The 18,633-nt window shown below is 41.1% G+C and overlaps 1 pseudogene; it reads left to right on the top strand.

The window, feature by feature from the left end:
• The window catches only part of LOC149194215 (N-terminal acetyltransferase A complex auxiliary subunit NAA15 pseudogene), a 119,406-nt pseudogene extending 101,693 nt beyond the window's left edge, over positions 1 to 17,713 (top strand).
• Positions 17,714 to 18,633: the final 920 nt, after the last annotated feature.

Here is an 18,633-nt window from a genome sequence, read left to right as displayed (position 1 = left end):
CGTCTGTCGGATTGACTTGATTCCACCACCAAAAGTTGAGGCTTTCAGAGGAGGTTCAGATGAACCTACAACATAGTTCAGATGAGGAGATATTCTAGTCCACACAGGTCAATCTTTACTTCTGCAATTGCAGCTTCAGTTTCAATAGCTTCCGGCTTCAAATGTGTGAAGGAGAGACCCTTTTCTGCGCTGTCGAGAGAGAGATGTGATGAGATGAGTGAGTCCAAATGAGGAAAAGTCCTCCTGTATTTATACACAATGTTGGTGTTTGAATAGATGCGACTATTGGGCTTCTGAGCCTACATGAGTTGTAGGTCGACTTCATAATAATTCCATAATCAAAATAAATTCATATCTCCATGAATACTTATCGAAATCAGATGACCTTTATATCAATCCTACACCTCTCATGAGGGAATCTAATAAAAATATTATCAGCCATGAATAAGATGACCCACATGAAGTTTTTCCCTAGTTGCCAATTTTAACACTCCCTCTCAACTAGGGAGAACTTCATCTGCAATATGTCTATCGGTCGTTACTATTCATCCATCAAATGCACTGCCTTGTATAGCCTGACCCTTGCCCTGCTCTGCTCTATTCTTCCTATTCTGCTTTGTCTTGTTCTGCCCTGTACTGATCTGTATGGCTCTGCTCTGTTATGCGTTGCTCTGCTTTGTTCTGTTCTGCTCTGCTTTTGTCTGAATTATGAAGAAGAAGAAATGATCGAGGATGTATCATACTGACTCAAAGTCAGTCTCAAAGTATGTACCACTGGTCCCAGACCAGTCTCAACCAACCCAAAGTCAGCATCATAATGTGTACAACTCCACTGGTCCCAGACCAGTATCATCCTCCACTAACTCAAAGTCAGTCTCAGAGTGCGTACCACTGGTCCCAGACCAGTCTCAACCGACCCAAAGTCAGCTTCATAGTAAGTACCACTCCTACCATTGGTCCCAGACACGTATCGAAATCTCAGAGAGTGTACCACTAGTCCTAGACCAGCCTCAACCGACCCGAAGTCAGCGTCATAGTATGTACCACTCTCACTGGTCTCAGACTAGTACTGCACTGACACGAAGTCAGTCTCAGAGTATGTACCATTGGTTCCAGTCCAATCTCAACCGACTCGAAGTCAGTTTCATAGTATGGTACAACTCCTACCACTGGTCCAAAACCAATATCATTGATCCCAGATCAATGGAGGTCATCCTAGCGTAGGGAGTACGGTAGATACAACGATGCGTCCATCGATACTACTATGGTCCCTAACTTCATTTCCCTGCTCATTGATCAGATGAGAGGTACTTCCCATGAGTCCCAGACTGCATGGGTAGGATGCCTCGACAGGAGAACTAATAATCCTGTCCTCACAGGAGAACACATCAATCTTGTTACAATCACCATGGAGAACACATCAATCGAAGTCGCCATGGAGAACACATCAATCCAAGCCTCACAGAGAGAACACATCAATCCTGCTACAATCGCCATGGAGAAACATCAATCCAGGCCTCACAGGAGAACACATCAATCTTGCTACAATCGCCGTGGAGAACACATCAATCCAGGTCTCATAGGAGAACTAATCATCCTACTACACAGGACAGTGAATCATCCTGTTCCACAAGAGAGCGAATCATCTTGTCCCACAAGAGAGCGAATCATCTTGTTCCAGTGCGCACCACAGGGGAGGATGAGTCATCTTGTGGTCGTATGTTGCTCCAGTAAGAACCGCAAGCCCTCAAAGCTCCCAGAGCTCAATGTATGCACATGCAGGACCCGTGTACAAGGGTTTCTTGACGACTCCAAGTCATTTGGGAAAATCACAGATTAGATTTTTCCTCGGGGCTTTGACAAGGTGTATCGACCTGTACATCATCTTAATGCGATGGAGCCTCCTTGCTCATTGACTTACCATATCCCCAATGATGTCTATCTTCTGGAGAAATCGACGAATACGGGATTCCTCAATAATCAAATCCCACCTCTGGTTGTTATAGAGAATCATAGTGGTATCCAATGTAAATCCAAACAATTCACTGAAGAGCTTTCACAACCAGACTGCCTCATAGGAGGCCATGCTAGCAGTAATATATTCTACTTCGGCGGTGCTCAAAGCCACCAACTTTTGCTTCCTGTCATCTAGGATATCGAAGCAGATCCAAGGTGAAACAACACCGGAAGTGCTCTTACGATCCACCACACTGCCTGCCCAATCAACATTAGTATATCCAAGTAGTCTCACATCTCTGGCTGTGTATCTTAACCCATTAGTAATTGTGCCATGAAGATACCTCAGAAGATTCTTGGCATCAATCTAGTGAGGCTCAACCAAATATGAGCTCACATTGCTAACTGCAAAACATATCTTTGGACGGAGGTTCACCAAGAACATCAATGCGAATAAGTTTATGAAACTCAGAGGCATTTCCCAAATCTGGTCTGACATCACTACCATATAACCTCTAAAAGTTAAGATCCTCGGGGTAGTCACAGGCTTGCAGTCCATCATACCGAATCTTTCCAATATCTTTACCACATATTTTCCTTGAGATAGGAAAATTTCCCTTGGATTCTACCACACTTCAAGTCCTTGGTCCTTCATTTCAAATTCAGAAGCCAACTCCCTCTTACATTTGTGAATGAGAGGGTATGCACTTGTTAGAAAGAGGTCATCCACATACAACACCAGTATAAGAGGCTTGTCATCTTCAACCTTAAGGTAAAGGTTAGGATCGACTTCACTCCTAGTGAATCCCAACGTCATCAAGTAGCTATCGATCCTCTCATACCATGCACGGGGTGCTTGCTTTAGCCCATAGAGAGCCTTCTTCAACCTGCATACATGAGATTTTCAATCATAAATCTCAAATCCTTCGGGTTGCTCCACATAGACCTCTTCTTTGATTGAGCCATGCAAGAACATGGTCTTGACATCCATCTGATGTAGGTTCCGTCCTTGTGAAGCCACAAGGGTTTTGATCAAGTGGATGGTCATATATTTGGCAATAGGTGCAAATATCACATCATAGTCTATACCTTCCTTCTAGGAGAAGCCACGAGCAACAAAACGAACCTTATACTTTTCGTACTTCCATTTGGTGCATGCTTTATCTTGTAAATCCATTTAGAAGTGACAACTTTCTCACCCGGGGGTCTGGGAACTACTTCCCAGACATCATTCTTCATAATAAACTCATATTCTTCGGTCATAGCATCCTTCCATATTTGATGCTTGACGGCATCTGAGAATGATGAAGGCTCATTTTGTATGATTGTGCTCATACTAGTCAGGTACCCTGATACCTGTTGGGTTTCTTACTTTCATGGAAGGTTCCTCAAGGTGCAACATTTCCTTTAGCATCATCAAGTAGCCCCCTAAGCCATGAAGGCCTCTTCCTGGAAGAGGAAGGCTCAGGTGGATAAATAGGATCCATCGGTTCTTCCACATCAGGCATTGTTACATCATCTACCAATAGAGACAACTTCCACAATCATACAATGCCACACCATTCTGCTTTGGAGTATGTGGTGTAGTAGTCTCCCTCTTAATGCCAACCTTAGATATGCCTGAGTGAACCAACTGTAATATATTGGAGGTCTTGCTTAGGCTTGAGGGGAATGGTCCCCTTTTGAGCTTTCCTTCGGCACATCCTGGACGTACACCTTCTTTCTCTACCCGAAATTCGGGCATCCCTATTACCATTTTCTTTACATCGAGTAGAGCTTTGTAATGAAGGTGAGCAAACCTCCCATTCCAAAGTTCGGGCTGAAGAGATGTGTCACAAGACATGACACCTAGCAGACTTCTAGCGACCTGATATAATGAATCAACTCGAAACCCAAGAGTAAAGGCATCTTTAACATTATTTTTCCATATACGTACCTTGCCATCGCTGAAGGTTACCTTGTAGTCTTTGTCTTCCATTGCCGAGATGGACACCAGGTTCTTTTGAGGTCAGGTGCATTTAATACATCCTGGAATTTCTAGTCTTCTAGAATGGTTGTCCTCTTCCTTGATTTCCAACATTCCTTTTACCTTTGCTATTGAATTTTCCATCCCTTCGATTACCATGAGAGGGATTTTGATCATCGTCACGGTGAGACTCCTTTCTATCAGGAAATTCCCTTGCATAGCGACCTGCTTTATTGCAAATGTAACATCGTCCTTTTCTTCCACCCTTAGGTCCAACCTTTCTTTTTTATTTAGACCCAGGATTATTTATTTTCTTAGCATGAGAAGAAAGCAGCAGGAGGACCTTTAGGTAAGGGCATTTCTTGCTCTTCTACCCTTGTTTCTTCTTGAATGCAGCTAGCCATTAATCCCTCAAAACCAGGAATTACATTATTGTTCAGAAGAGTAGTCCTGAACACGTACCATTCGGATGGTAATCCTCCAAGAGTTTTGAGTGCCATTTCTCTGTCAGTAATAGTCTCCCCGATAGAAAGGAGATCGTTCTTGATCTCGGTGATTCTTAAGTATGCTTGCATACTCTCATCTTTACCCTTCTTGATTTCCCTCAGCTTATTTCTAAGAAACAAAACTTGATTTGCATCATTAACTTTAAATAAGCTCACCAGTTTATCGTAGATTTCCTTGGAGGTGTCTAGTTCAGAGATGTAGGCCACCAAGCGCTTTTCGATAGAGTCCCGAATGATCTTCTTCGCTTTAATTTCTATGTTCTTCCATTTGTTCCTGGCAGCAGGAGCTACATTTGATGAAGGCTCAACAATATTTCCTCTCACATGATCCAATACTCCTTGATCCTCAAGGGTTAGATCGATAGAAATCTTCCATCCGTGATAGTCAGCTTTCTCACAGAGCTTGTCTTCGGCAGGAAAGAGTGTTGAGGACCCCATTGTTCTTTTAAGATAGCCTTGCCAATCTTCTCTTCGATGATTGCTCTTGCTTTTGCTCGGACTTTGTCTTCACCTCAGCTATGATACCATGTTAAGTTATGGTATGTTCTATGCTTATAACAGTTTACTTCTTTTCATTATTATATTCCACAGATTAGCAATCACATGTACATAAATTAAAGTGCAGATAGAACATTAAACAACCGACAGAAAACAAGCCAAGACAAGAGACACAAGATGTGGCAGCTAGCCAGAGACAAACCCCACAATGTGTGGGGAAACCCTTTGATCAAATCTTCTTTTCTCTTCAATAATTCAGCAGAGAGAAATAGCACAATAAATCTGATTCATATTAGCAGTAGTAGCAAACCCTAGATCAGTGACATCAACATTAGTGGCTTCATCATCAAACTAGGGCAGACGATATCTCACAAACCGATCGTCGGATCGACTTGATTCCACCACCAAAAGTTGCGGCTTCCAGTGGAGGTTTAGATGAACCTACAGCGTAGTTTAGATGAGGAGATATTCTAGTCCACATAGGTCAAACTTTACTTCTTCAGTTGCAGCTTCAGTTTCGGCATCTTCCAGCTTCAAACTAGGGCAGTCGATATCTTGCAAACCGTCCGTCAGATTGACTTGATTCCGCCACCAAAAGTTGTGGCTTTCAGAGGAGGTCAGATAAACCTATAGCACAATTCAGATGAGGAGATATTCTAGTCCACACAGGTCAAACTTTACTTCTGCAGTTGCAGCTTCAGTTTCGAGACCGTTCGGCTTCAAACTAGGGCAGTCGATATCTTGCAAACCGTCCGTTGGATTGACTTGATTCCACCACCAAAAGTTGCAGCTTTCAGAGGAGGTTCAGATGAACCTATAGTGCAGTTCAGATGAGGAGATATTCTAGTCCATGCAGGTCAATCTTTACTTCTGCAGTTGCAGCGTCAGTTTCAGCAGCTTCCGGCTTCAAATGTGTGACGGAGAGACCATTTTCTACACAGTAGAGAAGAGACTCTTTTCTGCACAGCAGAGAGAGAGAGATGTGATGAGATGAGTGAGTCCAAATGAGGAAAAGTCCTCCTATATTTATACACAACGTTGGTGTTTGAATAGATGTGACTGTTGGGATTCTGAGCCTACATGAGTTGTAGGTTGGCTTGATAATAATTCCATAGTCAAAATAAATTCATATCTCCATGAATACTTATCGGAATCGGATGATGATATTTATATCAATCCTACACCTCTTGACGAGAGAAATCTAATAAAATATTATCAGCCATGAATAAGATGACCCACATGGAGTTTTGCCCTAGTTGCCAATTTTAACAAAAATAGCTGGAACAACAAACTGTTTTGACTGGTTTTTGCTGTCAATGCTATTTAAAGTGTTGTTTTTATATATTTTTTTGATGTTTTCAATGCCTCCTGGTGCAGAAAAAATGAGAAAAATGTAAAGTTTTCTCTCCACAATTCTAGCCTTGGACAAACTCACTCATTTTTTTGTATCACGGTTCACCATACCTTTGTCACAGTTTTATACATATGTCCGGATGTAATACTTATGTAGGTTTCTTTCTTCATATTATTTTTGGCATTTTCTAGGAGTTGCATTGGCACTCCCACATTGTATTCATACTGGTTGTACTCCAGTCCCATTGAACTACTGTTGTGGTTATTTGCCGCACATTAATATAATTATCTTATCTTATCTTATATCTCTTCATGGAAAACAACAAGCCAATTTTGTTGTTTTATGACAGAAAAGCGATAAATACAAATTAAATATGCCTAATTGTATATGTGTAGAATGAGTAAGATACATTAAAATCGAGATAATTTGATAGTTTTTCGCTTTTTGAGTAAATTAATAGCTTAAGAAGATTTGATAAGTACCTTTATGGAGTCACATTATGAAGGAAGAAAAAAGTGTAGATGGTGAATATTAGTATCCAAATCCTACTGCTAAAATTTCATCAAAAGTGTAAATTAAAAGCAAGGGCCCAAGGAGATGGAAGTTCTTAAACAAAAAACAAGGGATAAATTGCAAAGTGCTTGAATGTCTTTATTACAAAGGGTTGTAGGATGGACAACGTCATTGACAAGTCTAATCATTCCAATATCTTGAGAAAGCTAAGATGTATAATTCCTCCTCCACAAGACAAGATTGGAACAATCACAATGATGAAAGGCAGAATCCAACTATCACAAGTACTTGATGCTTGATCTCAATTACAATTTCTGAAGAAAATGGTGGAAGAATTTAAAGGTGCAAGGTAATAATAAACAACTCTTTGCCCCCAAAACAACTCCATAGTGATAACACCCTTGCGCTCACATTGCTTGCACAATTTATAAAAGAAAGAGAATGAGATGGAAGAATGATAGAAAATGGAAGCACAATAAGAATAGTAATCTCCATGTATAGTGCTCCTTCAGTGTGGTAAAAACTAGTGTTGCGAACATCGCGATAAAATCGTGATTTTTCTGTGATGATGATTAAATCATCTAATTAAATTGACAATATTTTTGCTTTGAAAAAATTGCGATCTGATGCGAAAAAAATCCTCGGGCTGCACGACAGTGAGTTTTTAAAGTCTTTTACTTGGTTTTTTTTCCATTCATTTTGCAGACAAAGAGCAAGGGTGAGAGCTACTGAGGAGGAGAACTCATCTACAAGTGCAAGAGAGGAGAAAAGTGAAGGAATTTAGCATCCCAAGCAAAACAAATTCTAGTTTGGACCAAGTTTCTTTAGTAGGGCATGGTTTTCAAGTATGGGCATCAAATTTGGCCCTATTTTTTGTTTTTCCTTGTTTTTCCTTGGGTTTCTGTCACCCATATACTTTCCATGATTTTTGCTTCGATTTGAGTGGTTTTTTTGTCATTTTTGTTGCATTTAGTGAAGATTTTTTTTTTGTCAAAATTGCAAAATCTTGATTGTTAATTTTATTTGTTTAAATTCTTCTTGTGCCCTAGTTTTTTTGCATGATTTTTTCTTGGGTTTGAATGTGTTTTTTTGCCATTATTGTTGCATTGAGTTGAGGGTTTTTTTTGGGTCAAAAATTCAAAATGTTATATGTAAATTTTAATTTCATTTGTTTAACTTGCAATTCTTCTTGTGCCCTAGGTTCAAACTTCAATCTTACATTAAAACTCAAGAGTTCAACAAAGTTACAAACATGCCAAGGTAATTGGACCCTCTGTGGGAATTTAGTTAACCTAATTTGGTTTGACAAATCAAATTTTACTTGCAATTTATGTGGCCATCATATGAAAAGGGCGGGCCACAATATACATATTGAAGTTCCACCTTGCACAATGTCTTGGACATGAAGTAGGGCTTTGCACAAATACAAATCTGGAAATAATCCACAGAGCCATCAAATCATTAGAAGAAATAGAGACAACCAAAGTGACCAAGGCAACTCTGAAGAGTCAAATGGCAAGGGGTGGAGTGGTGGGATTGGGAGGTGACTGTGAGAGTGGTATTGGTTCTTCTTCAACATCAGCATATGCAATCAAATCCATAGCTACCTCATCATTTTTTGTTCCTAGAACCACAACTGGTACACAACCATTTATCATGTCATCTCTTAAAACAAGGGAGAAGAAAGAAGCTAACAAGTTGTTGAGCAGGTATTTTCCTTGGAGTGATGTTCCTTTCAACATTGTCAGGAACAATCCATTTTTCCAGCCCGCAATTGATGTTATTGATATTGTTGGACCAAGGTACAAAGCCCCTTCCTATGATGACCTTAGAGGGCGTATTCTTTAGAATGAAAAGGCTGAATGCACTAAGAGATTGGAGGATTTTAGGGGCTCATGGGCACACAGAGGATGCACTGTGATGTCAGATGGTTGGACCGATCAAAAGAGTAGAACCCTAATTAACTTCTTAGTTATTGTCCCAAGGGGACAATGTTTATGAAATTTGTTGATGCATTTGCACATATTAAAGATGCATGGTTATTATGTGATTTGTTGGACATGTTCATTCAGGAAGTGGGTCGAAAACATGTTGTCCAAGTCATAACGGACAATGCTGCAAATTATGTTGTTGTTGGTAAGATGCTTATGGAGAGGCATCCTAACTTATTTTGGACACCTTGTGTTGCACACAACATTGACTTGATGTTGGAGGACATAGGAAAAATTTCTTTTGTCAAGGATATTGTTAAATCATCAAAAAACATTTCAAAATTTATATATAAGCATGCATATGTGCTTCATTTGATGAGAACATTCACCAACAACAAGGAGTTGATACACCCTTCCAGTACATGGTTTTCCACTAGCTTCATATCTCTTTGTTGGAGTTTCTAAGTCTAACCCATTAGAAACCTTCATGTACTTTCATTTATTCCTACCTACTTGTTCTGTTAATTAACAAGTTATTTACCATGTAAATACTAGAAATAAATACAAGTACATGCTCAACACGTTACAGATCATCAACTGAAGGAAACAAAACAAGCACACAAGTGACACCGTTGTTTTTGGACCAATGTCCCCAGAAACACCCAATGCGAGAAAACCGGTGCAGCTATCGGAGGATTTTATTATTATGCAGTTTCTGAATACAATCTGGGTGCCAAAACCGGCTCACCCAACAGAGAATAATCTCGGTAGTGACCTCTCCTTTGGAGACATATGCTCTAGCTGAAACCCTGGATAAACACTCTCGCAGCTCCTCAGATCCAATCTGCCCCACGAAAAACCCCAGCGCAGCCTCTAGGGACTGAGTCAGCCTTTTCTGCCCTCTACGTCAGCTTTCCCGACAGTTCCTAGCAGTTCCGGTTGTTCCCAGCAGTTCTGGCTTCTGCCCTCTACATCAGCTTTCATGGCAGTTCCGATTGCTCCTAGCAGTTCCGATTTCTCCTGGCAGTTCCGGCTGCTTCTACCTCTGCGTCAGCTTTCCCGGCAGTTTTGGCTTTTGCCCTCTGCGTCAGCTTTTCCGGCAATTCTGACTTCTGCCCTCTGCGTCATCTTTCCTGGCTGTTGCGTTGATCCTCCCGGCACTATCTCTGCCTCTCTGCTTCTGTATTCACTGCCCCTCATCTGCAACTCCAGATCACTCTCTCAACTTTCTCAGCAAACCCAGCGCCAGAAAGTCGAAATCTTGATCTCTTGGTGTGATCTCCAAGTGACCCTCAAGCCTCCTCTTATACTTTTCTCATTGACAAATCAACAGCCGAGATTAAGTCCCTAATCAATGGCTAAGATTAGATCTAGATTAATCCATGACTTTTGGACCATTTTAACATAGTTTTATATTAATTCACATTAGTATTTTATTTTCCCTAAGTTTAGACTTAGGGACTCCATTAAAAATATTAATTATTTTAATATCTCCCAAACTGTTCAAAATTTGCCTAAACCCTTTCTGGGTATTGAAGATCTCGTGTGTCTTAGCCTCTACACCAATTTTCGTGGCTAGAGCACATCTGATGCTACCCCAAATCAACACTCCCTCATAGCAAGGACTGTGCTCTAGCAATACTCCTCACTGAGTATCACCCTGATCATCTGGCATCGGTCCCTGTGTTGATTCTAGGCCTGTTGCCCATCATCTACACTACTGTATCCTATACTGCTACCCATGGTCCTGCCACTGCCACTGTTGCATCTGTACTGCAACTCCCTCTGCATTCGTGTTACTACCCATGGCCTTGCCACTGCCACTCCTGCATCTGCACTGCAACCCCTCTCATCATGTTGCATCATGCTGCCCATAGCACTACCAGTGCTAACTGTTGCACTGCAACTCAGTTACTGAGAAGTAGGTAACTGATCTCCCAACTTTGACATCTTTGTCAAGCTAGAAACACTCATGATGCTAAAACTCCCTCTGTCACTAACAAGTGTTGCCTCTCTAACCTCTGCGCTGTTGCAACAGCTATGTGCATCTCGCACCGTTTCACACCTCTCTGTGCCATCTTGCACTGGTGCAACACTACCATGCTTCTTGCATTGCTGCCTCACGCTATCTTGGGAATCCTTCATTATAGATCCCTCTGTCGCTACATCTGCATCTGTCTCTATTGACATCTGCTAGTACTGCTACTCCTCTTTGGGGCTCCCGTAGCAAGGTCTAATCCAAGAGGCTAGGTACCTCGAGGATCCTGCCCCTCATCCCTATAGCCCTCCTGACGACAACTCGATGTCTCCCCGCTTCCGCTCAAGCGGCATGTGAGCACTCATGGCACATAGAACAGACAGGATCCTGGCTTTCCAAATGAAAAAGTTGGATGCCTCATCCAACCTGTCTTGATCAGTGTAGATAATATCGGCGAAATATCGGCAAATAGCGTAAATATCACGATATTTTCGACAAGTCGAAATATCGCCGAGAAAATGTCGCGATATTTTCGACGTGATATTTTGCTGAAATATCACAGGTATTTCGTAAATATCACGAGGAGCTGAAAATATCGCGATATTTACGAAATATCGGTGATATTTCAGCAAAATATCGTGCAACGATATAAAATATCATCGGCCATGTTTTGCCGCGGCTAGAAAAAGGAAAAATTGGTTTTTTTTCTTCATTTCTGTTTCTGAGTGTTGGAGAAGGAAGGGGAAGAGTTTTGTGGTAGTTGTCAAGGAGGGTTTGAGGATCAAACAACAATTATCACCACCAAGAGTTTTTTGTGGATCAAAGATTGAAGAATAGTGAGACAAACTTCATTTCTTCCATTAACAGGTATGTTCTTAAAAACCCCTATGTTAATGCTTTTTTCATAGATTTAGGGTTATGCTTGTTTGCCTCTTTGCCTACCAACATTTTGTTTCTTTGTTTTTTTCCATTTGCTATGATTTTCATGCCCATGAACCAATGCAAGGGTTTTCTCCATATTTTGACAGCAAGCTTCATTTTTTTTTTCAACTTTCTTATGCACCCTCTTATTGCCATTGTTCGTTCACATTGCAAAATGCAAATAATGTAGTAATTTTTTTTGAATGAGGTGGTTATTACTTATTATTTTTTCATTTTGTGTTGGGGGGTTTAATGCCAATTTTTGTTTTTTTTGTGCCCTAGGTTTGAATTAGTTCACTACAAATGTCAAATATGCCAAAAGCCTTGGACCCATTTTGGGAGTATGGGGAGGCTGTTGGTGGGGCAAATCAAGCATATATATCATGCAATTTGTGTGGGACCAAGATGTCAGGAGGGATTACACGATTGAAATACCATCTGGCTAGACTCTTTGCATATGATGCAGATGTAATGCCTTGTATGGTTTCTAGTGCAGAGGTTATACAAAAAGCTCATGAAGCAATTGCTGAACAAGACAGAAAGAAAGCTGCTAGGGAGAGGCCAATGGTCTCAGATAGATAGCTGCTAGTTTTATTTGTTTTGCAACTTTTGCTACATATAAGTTTATAACTCATGATGATGAAATACTTTTAAAGTTTTATATATGTGATGTTATTTTGTTTGAGTCCTTGATTGGACAATTATCCCTATCAGGGATCAGCATGATATATGATGTTATTTTGTTTGAGTCCTTGATTGGACAATTATCAGGGATCAGCGGGATTTGGTATCGCCTTTGAAGTTTGATGTATCATTTCCATTTGACATCATATATATCAGAGCCTTCTTCATACTTATGTGCCAATGTGTTTAGTTCATGTTGTTATTGCTTTATATGTTTAGAAATCTGAAAAAAAAAAAATGAATATATTATGCATTTTTTATGCTTGTCAATATTTGCCAATATTTTCGCCGATATTTCCGATAAGATATTTTCTGGACCCTCGCCGATATTTTGCCGATACCGATATTTTCAACACTAGTCCTAATCTCTTAGCCCATTCATGGCCATCTCTCTGCTCTTCTTGTCGACTCCTTCGAGTCTCTCTACTTCCTGCCTCGAAGTTCTCTGTTAGACTCCCGTTGAGTCTACTTCCCGCCTGTAAGCTCTCTATTTGACTCCTACTGAATCTACTTCCCATCTGGAAGTTCTCTGTTCGACTCCTGCTGAGTCTACTTCCCATTTGTTAGACTCCTCCGAGTCTCTCTACTTCCCATCTGGAAGTTCTCTTCTGGACTCCCTCTAAGTCCCGATTTCCCTCCTGGAAATCCTCTGTCAACCGTCAAGTTGTCCCTCTCAAATCGTCTGTGCAACTGCACCACTGATTTAGATTCCTTGGCTAGAAATCCGCCTCGGCAGCAACTCCCTCCCCGTGATCTTTCCCTGTTAAGTATTGTTCTAACTACAGTACCCCACCAGCTTCACTCTGCAACTTACCCACAGCCTCCTATACCCCAGCAACTGAAGGATTGAGCCACTTGGCTCTTTGCAATCCCAACACCGGCAAATCAGCGCACCCAGCCAACTGCATCAACCTGCCTGGCCTCTGTGTGAGCCTAATTCTGCCTCCCTTAGCCTCTGCGCTATCTTTCTCTGGCCAGAATGATGACGCAATCCCTCTGCGTCACTCCTTCCTCTGTTGCCTTCTGCAAGATCAACTCTATCACTCACGACAGTTGATTTCTGCGGTTGCTGCTCTGCTCGACTGATGTCCTTAGTTCTCCTGTGATTTGCAACCACCCTCTGATACCATGTTGGAATTTCTAAGTCTAACCCGTTAGAAACCCTTCCTGTACTTTCTGATTTATTCCTACCTACTTGTTCTATTAAATAACAAGTTATTTACCATGTAAATACTGGAAATAACTACAAGTACATGCTCAACACATTACAGATCATCAACTGAAAGAAACAAAACAAGCACACAAGTGACACCATTATTTTTGGACCAATGTCTCCGGAAAACCCAATGCGAGAAAACGGGTGCAACTATCTGAGGGTTTTATTATTATGCAGTTTCTGAATACAATCTGGGTGCCAAAACTAGCTCACCCAATAGAGAATAATCTTGGCAGTAGTACCTCTCCTTCGGAGACAGATGCTCCGGCTGAAACCCCGGATAAACACTCCGACAGCTCCTCAGCTCCAATCTTCCCCACGGAAAACCCCAATGTCAGCCTCTAGCGACTGCGCCAGTGTCTTTTGCCCTCTGTGTTAGCGTTCTCGGCAGTTCCAACATTTCGGCTTCTGCCCTCTGCGTCAGCTTTCCCGGTAGTTTCGGCTTCTGCCCTCTGCGTTAGATTTCCCAGCAGTTTCAGCTTCTGCCCTCTGCGTTAGCTTTCTCGGCAGTTTCGGCTTCTGCCCTCTACGTTAGCTTTCCCAGCAGTTCCAGCTTCTGCCCTTTGGGTCAACTTTCTCCCAGAAGTTCCTATAGTTCCCAACAGTTCCGACTTCTGCCCTTTGCGTCAGCTCTCCCAGTTGCTGCGCTGATCCTCCTGGCACTATCTCTGCCTCTCTGCTTCTATATTCACTGCCCCTCAGCTGCAACTCTAGATCACTCTCTCAACTTTCTCAGCAAACCCAGCCCCAGAAAGTCGAAATCTTGATCTCTTGGTGTGATCTCCAAGTGACCCTCAAGCCTCCTCTTATACTTTTCTCGTTGAAAAATCAATGACCGAGATTAAGTCCCTAATCAACAGCTAAGATTAGATCTGGCTTGATCCATTAATTTTGGACCATCCTAACACAGTTTTATATTAATTCACATTGATATTTTATTTTCCCTAAGTTTAGACTTAGGGACTCCATTAAAAATATTAATTATTTTAATATCTCCCAAACTGTTTGGAATCTGCCCAAATCCTTTCTGGGTATTGGAGATCTCATGTGCCCTAGCCTCTCCATCAATTTTCGTGGCTAGAGCACATCTAATGCTAACCCAAATCAACACTCTTATATACCTCTTGAATTCTATGTGAGATGTGAAGAGAACATTTCTTTTAGAGGAGCGGCGTGCTTTGTCATATAGCCGCAAACCAGAGGGATAGGCCATATGCAAATTAGTTTCATACCAGGAAAGCTTCTGGGCAGGAATGCAGGAGGTGTGTAGCATTGTTGAACCTTTGGTAAAGGTTCTTCAATTAGTTGATGGGGACAAGCCCGCAATGGGCTACTTGTATGGGGCCATGGATAGGGCCAAAGAATCCATTCGAAACTACTATGACGATAAGGGGGATGAGGGATTTGAGAAACAATAACTCATATGGGCAATGATTAATGAGCGATGGAAAAATACACCCCATTGTCCCATTGATGATGTAGGGATCTACTTGAATCCCAAATTTTCTTACTCCGGTGGTTTCTTATTTGACGTTGAGGTCATGGATGGATTCTTCACTTGTGTTCAAAAGATGGTGCCATCTCCAACAGAACATCGAAAACACTTCAAAGAAATGGAGATATACAGGATGGAAAGTGGCACCTTTAGCTTTGACATGGCTATCCATGAAAGCAAAACCAAAATGTCAGATAAGATTTAGTTTATTTAATATTCAAATTTCATCATTTCTTCATACTTTGCTTGAACTTTCAAATTTCAATTTGTTTCTTATGTTTATCTTATTTGTTGTAGATGCATGGTGGAGAAGCTATGGTGGAAAAGTACCTAATTTCCAAAGGCTTTCCATTCGAATGCTCAGCCAAACATGTAGCTCCTCTTGATGCGAGTGCAACTAGAGTGTATTTGAAAAAATACATACCAACAAGTGCAACAGGTTAAATAATAAAAAAATTCCAATTAATTTTTTGAATTCATTAAATAATAAAAAAATATATCATGTTCATTTTGTCGACGTTTCGAACCCCAAAGCGAGTCCATCATCAGGACCAAAATTGATAGAATATGAAAGATAGTTTCTTGAGAGAAGAACCTTCCGACCAGAGTATATATAACCTAGAAATTGATAGATTTTTATGTAGAAAGTATATATAAACCTAGAAATTGATAGATTTTTATGCTTCTACATAAAAATCTATCAATTTCTAGGTTTATATATACTCTGGTCGGAAGATTCTTCTCTCAAGAAACTATCTTTCATATTCTATCAATTTTGGTCCTGATGATGGACCCCCTTTGGGGTTCGAAACGTCGACAGAATGAACATGATACTGTGGATAATCCGGATCTTGATACTCCAAAAAACTACCACTGAAGCTTAAAGTATAAAATAAACAATATAATTTTAAATTTTTTAATTATTAATTTATTATTTATAATTTATTAAATTTATGACCCTTGTACAGGTTGGAGTCTGTTGTAGCTACTACAACCACCGTCCAAAATGTTTCCCATGCTTCGATTTTGGAGCCTTCCTTCCATCCACAAGAGCTTATCTTTTACTGTCGTCAAGTATTCTTGTTGTGATCGAGACTTATCTTTCCACGCTTCGCTTGTGATGTAATGATTTCGGTTTGATATCTTTCAAACACAAGCTAACTCTTGACTTGACCTTGTAGCATTGTTGGGCTTGCCTCCAGAAACTGTGCAATCTTGGAAGGCAGGCCAGCCTTGCCTCTAGAAACTGCGCAATTCTTCTGGGCAGGAAAGCCTTGAAAACTGTGCAATTTTGGATGGTGGCCCAGCCTTGATGATGGAAACTACACAAAGCATCCCTTGAGCTCAGAAACTACGCAAATCACTGAGTCAAGAAGTTTCCCAGTCCTCAAGAATTACACAACCCTTCTTGGCAGTGTGCATGCAAGTTTCCCGAAAATGAAAAAAACATCCCTAGAAAAAGGGATTCACTAATTAGTTTCCCGAAGGTGGCACACTTAATATTTTTGGAACTTTCCGCCAAGTGTCACTTTTTCCTTGATTTTAGGCATGCGTGTCATAAACCCTAATCGATCTAGATCTATATAATGGACACCCCTAGAGCTCATTTGTACATTCAATCTTGGAGCTCTAACATTCCCAAGGAGATCAAGGAGCCTTCGATGAAGTTTGCGGCGCTTTTCCGGGTGAGTTTTGCTTTTGTCGTCTTTTGTCACTTTTTCTGTCGCTTTTTGTTGTTTGGATTTTGTGAGTGTTTTTTTGCTTGTTTCTTTTCATGGTTGTTGGCATTTTAATGTATATTCGCATGTACAAGTGTTGGTTCGGTCTGTTGTTCTCCTTTTACAAGCGTTGTATTCGTTTTCTTGTTTTTGCCCATTAGTGGTCGTCGTTTTGGCGACTCTCCATGCATGTTTGCTTTTCCTTTTGCATGTTGATCTTCCACACTTGTTTTTCACTGATCTATCCATACTTACTCAAATCTACACTCCAACTTGCACCATCACTCAGATCTGCTTGTTTCCCACACTCTTACCGAGCAGATCTGCTCATCCCATGGTCAGTGTTTGCCTTGTCTAGTTGGGCATTGCGCAAGTCCAAGGCTTAGGCTCTCATCTTGGCCTCTGAGACTGCACAATGCGCAGTACCTGGCTGGCCCAACTGCGCATTACGCAGTTCCAGGGCTCAAGCCCATCCCCTGGCCACTAAGACTGCGCAATGCGCAGTCTCTCCCTCAGTCTACCCAGGCTGGAATGTGCATTATGTAGTTTCTAGCCTCAAGCTGCATCACTGGTTGTTGAGGTTGTGCAATGCACAGTTCCCTCAGGCAGTCTCTCTCCCTCATCTCCAAAATTGCACAATTTTCCCAATCAATGCATGTGGTTATGCTTGATCTTGCTTTGTATGTTGATTTTCTAAAGCTAATTTATGTTTGCCATGAGTGCTTTTTCCTCCCATTGGTATTGTAGGTGTTGAGCATTTCTCTTCATTAGTCACTGACATCATGGCACCAAAGAGATCTATTTCAAAGGATACCACAGAGAGCAGCACCAGGGAGGCAGTTGAGAGTACGTTAGTTTACTTGCCAGTTTACTCAGACACTCAACTGTTTGTAGAAAAGGAATCAAAGATCACATGGCATAAGGTGAATGAAATTTTCTCAGCAAGAACATTCAAAGCAGATTTGGAAGACTGGTAGGTGTATGTCAATGTTCAACAGTCAGGTCTACACAAGGTTGCATGCAAATATCTGGCTTTTCCATGAACAAACATTGTCAGCTAGATACTATCTCATACAGATCCAAAGACTATGACTCTCAATAATGCTAGCGGACAAAGGCTTGCTTCTTTTCTGGTAGCAGACTATCATTTCATGTACCATTTACTTGAGCCAGAATCACTCATGGATTCTTACTTCTATGTGAAAACCAACTACTTGAGCACCAAGGATATTGTAAAGGTTGGGTGAAAGAGCCAACAAAGTTTCGTCAGACACCCACCAACACCTACAAGACAAAATCTCTCAGGAGGGCCTATCAGCTCTTGATCATTTTATGTTGCATAATCTACATCCAGCAGAGCACTGAGACCTTTCCTGAAGGGTGGGAATTGTTACTGAACCAAGTTATGAACGAAGGTAAACAATTCAACTGGTTAGATTTTTTGGCTCAACAGTTGTGAATCCATGTACCTAATTCCCTTAGTCCCCCCATGGGAGGGCAAGCCAGATTTTACATGACTGCCTATCTACTGGATGCAATCTACGCACACAATGCATTCCCTGGCATGAATTGGACTTGGACACCACATGAACTTGCCATGTATGTTTATTTCAAGCTGCTTTTGGAGTGCATACACGAAGGAGTAATGGAGAAGCTAACTAATCACTGAATGGCACTTTCCTCTAGGTGTTCGGTGGATAGAAGTCTCTACATCTTTTACCGCAATATGCCACTGATAAGTTAGTCATGCAAGAAGTTGCGTATCATCTCTCCACAGGGTTGTCAGCAACTTTGCACACGAAGAAGAAAGCCCTTTGGCCAACTCTTCCTATGAAAATCGGATTGTACGAGATCAAGAATCTAAAAGTCACAGATTCAGTACTCTGAACTTCAATCC

This window comes from Pinus tabuliformis, chromosome 2_2, assembly GCF_031772625.1.
Source record: "Pinus tabuliformis cultivar Carrire ecotype Pingquan chromosome 2_2, CPIR1, whole genome shotgun sequence".
NCBI classification, from domain to species: domain Eukaryota; kingdom Viridiplantae; phylum Streptophyta; class Pinopsida; order Pinales; family Pinaceae; genus Pinus; species Pinus tabuliformis.
This window is presented reverse-complemented; position numbering and strand designations above follow the sequence as displayed.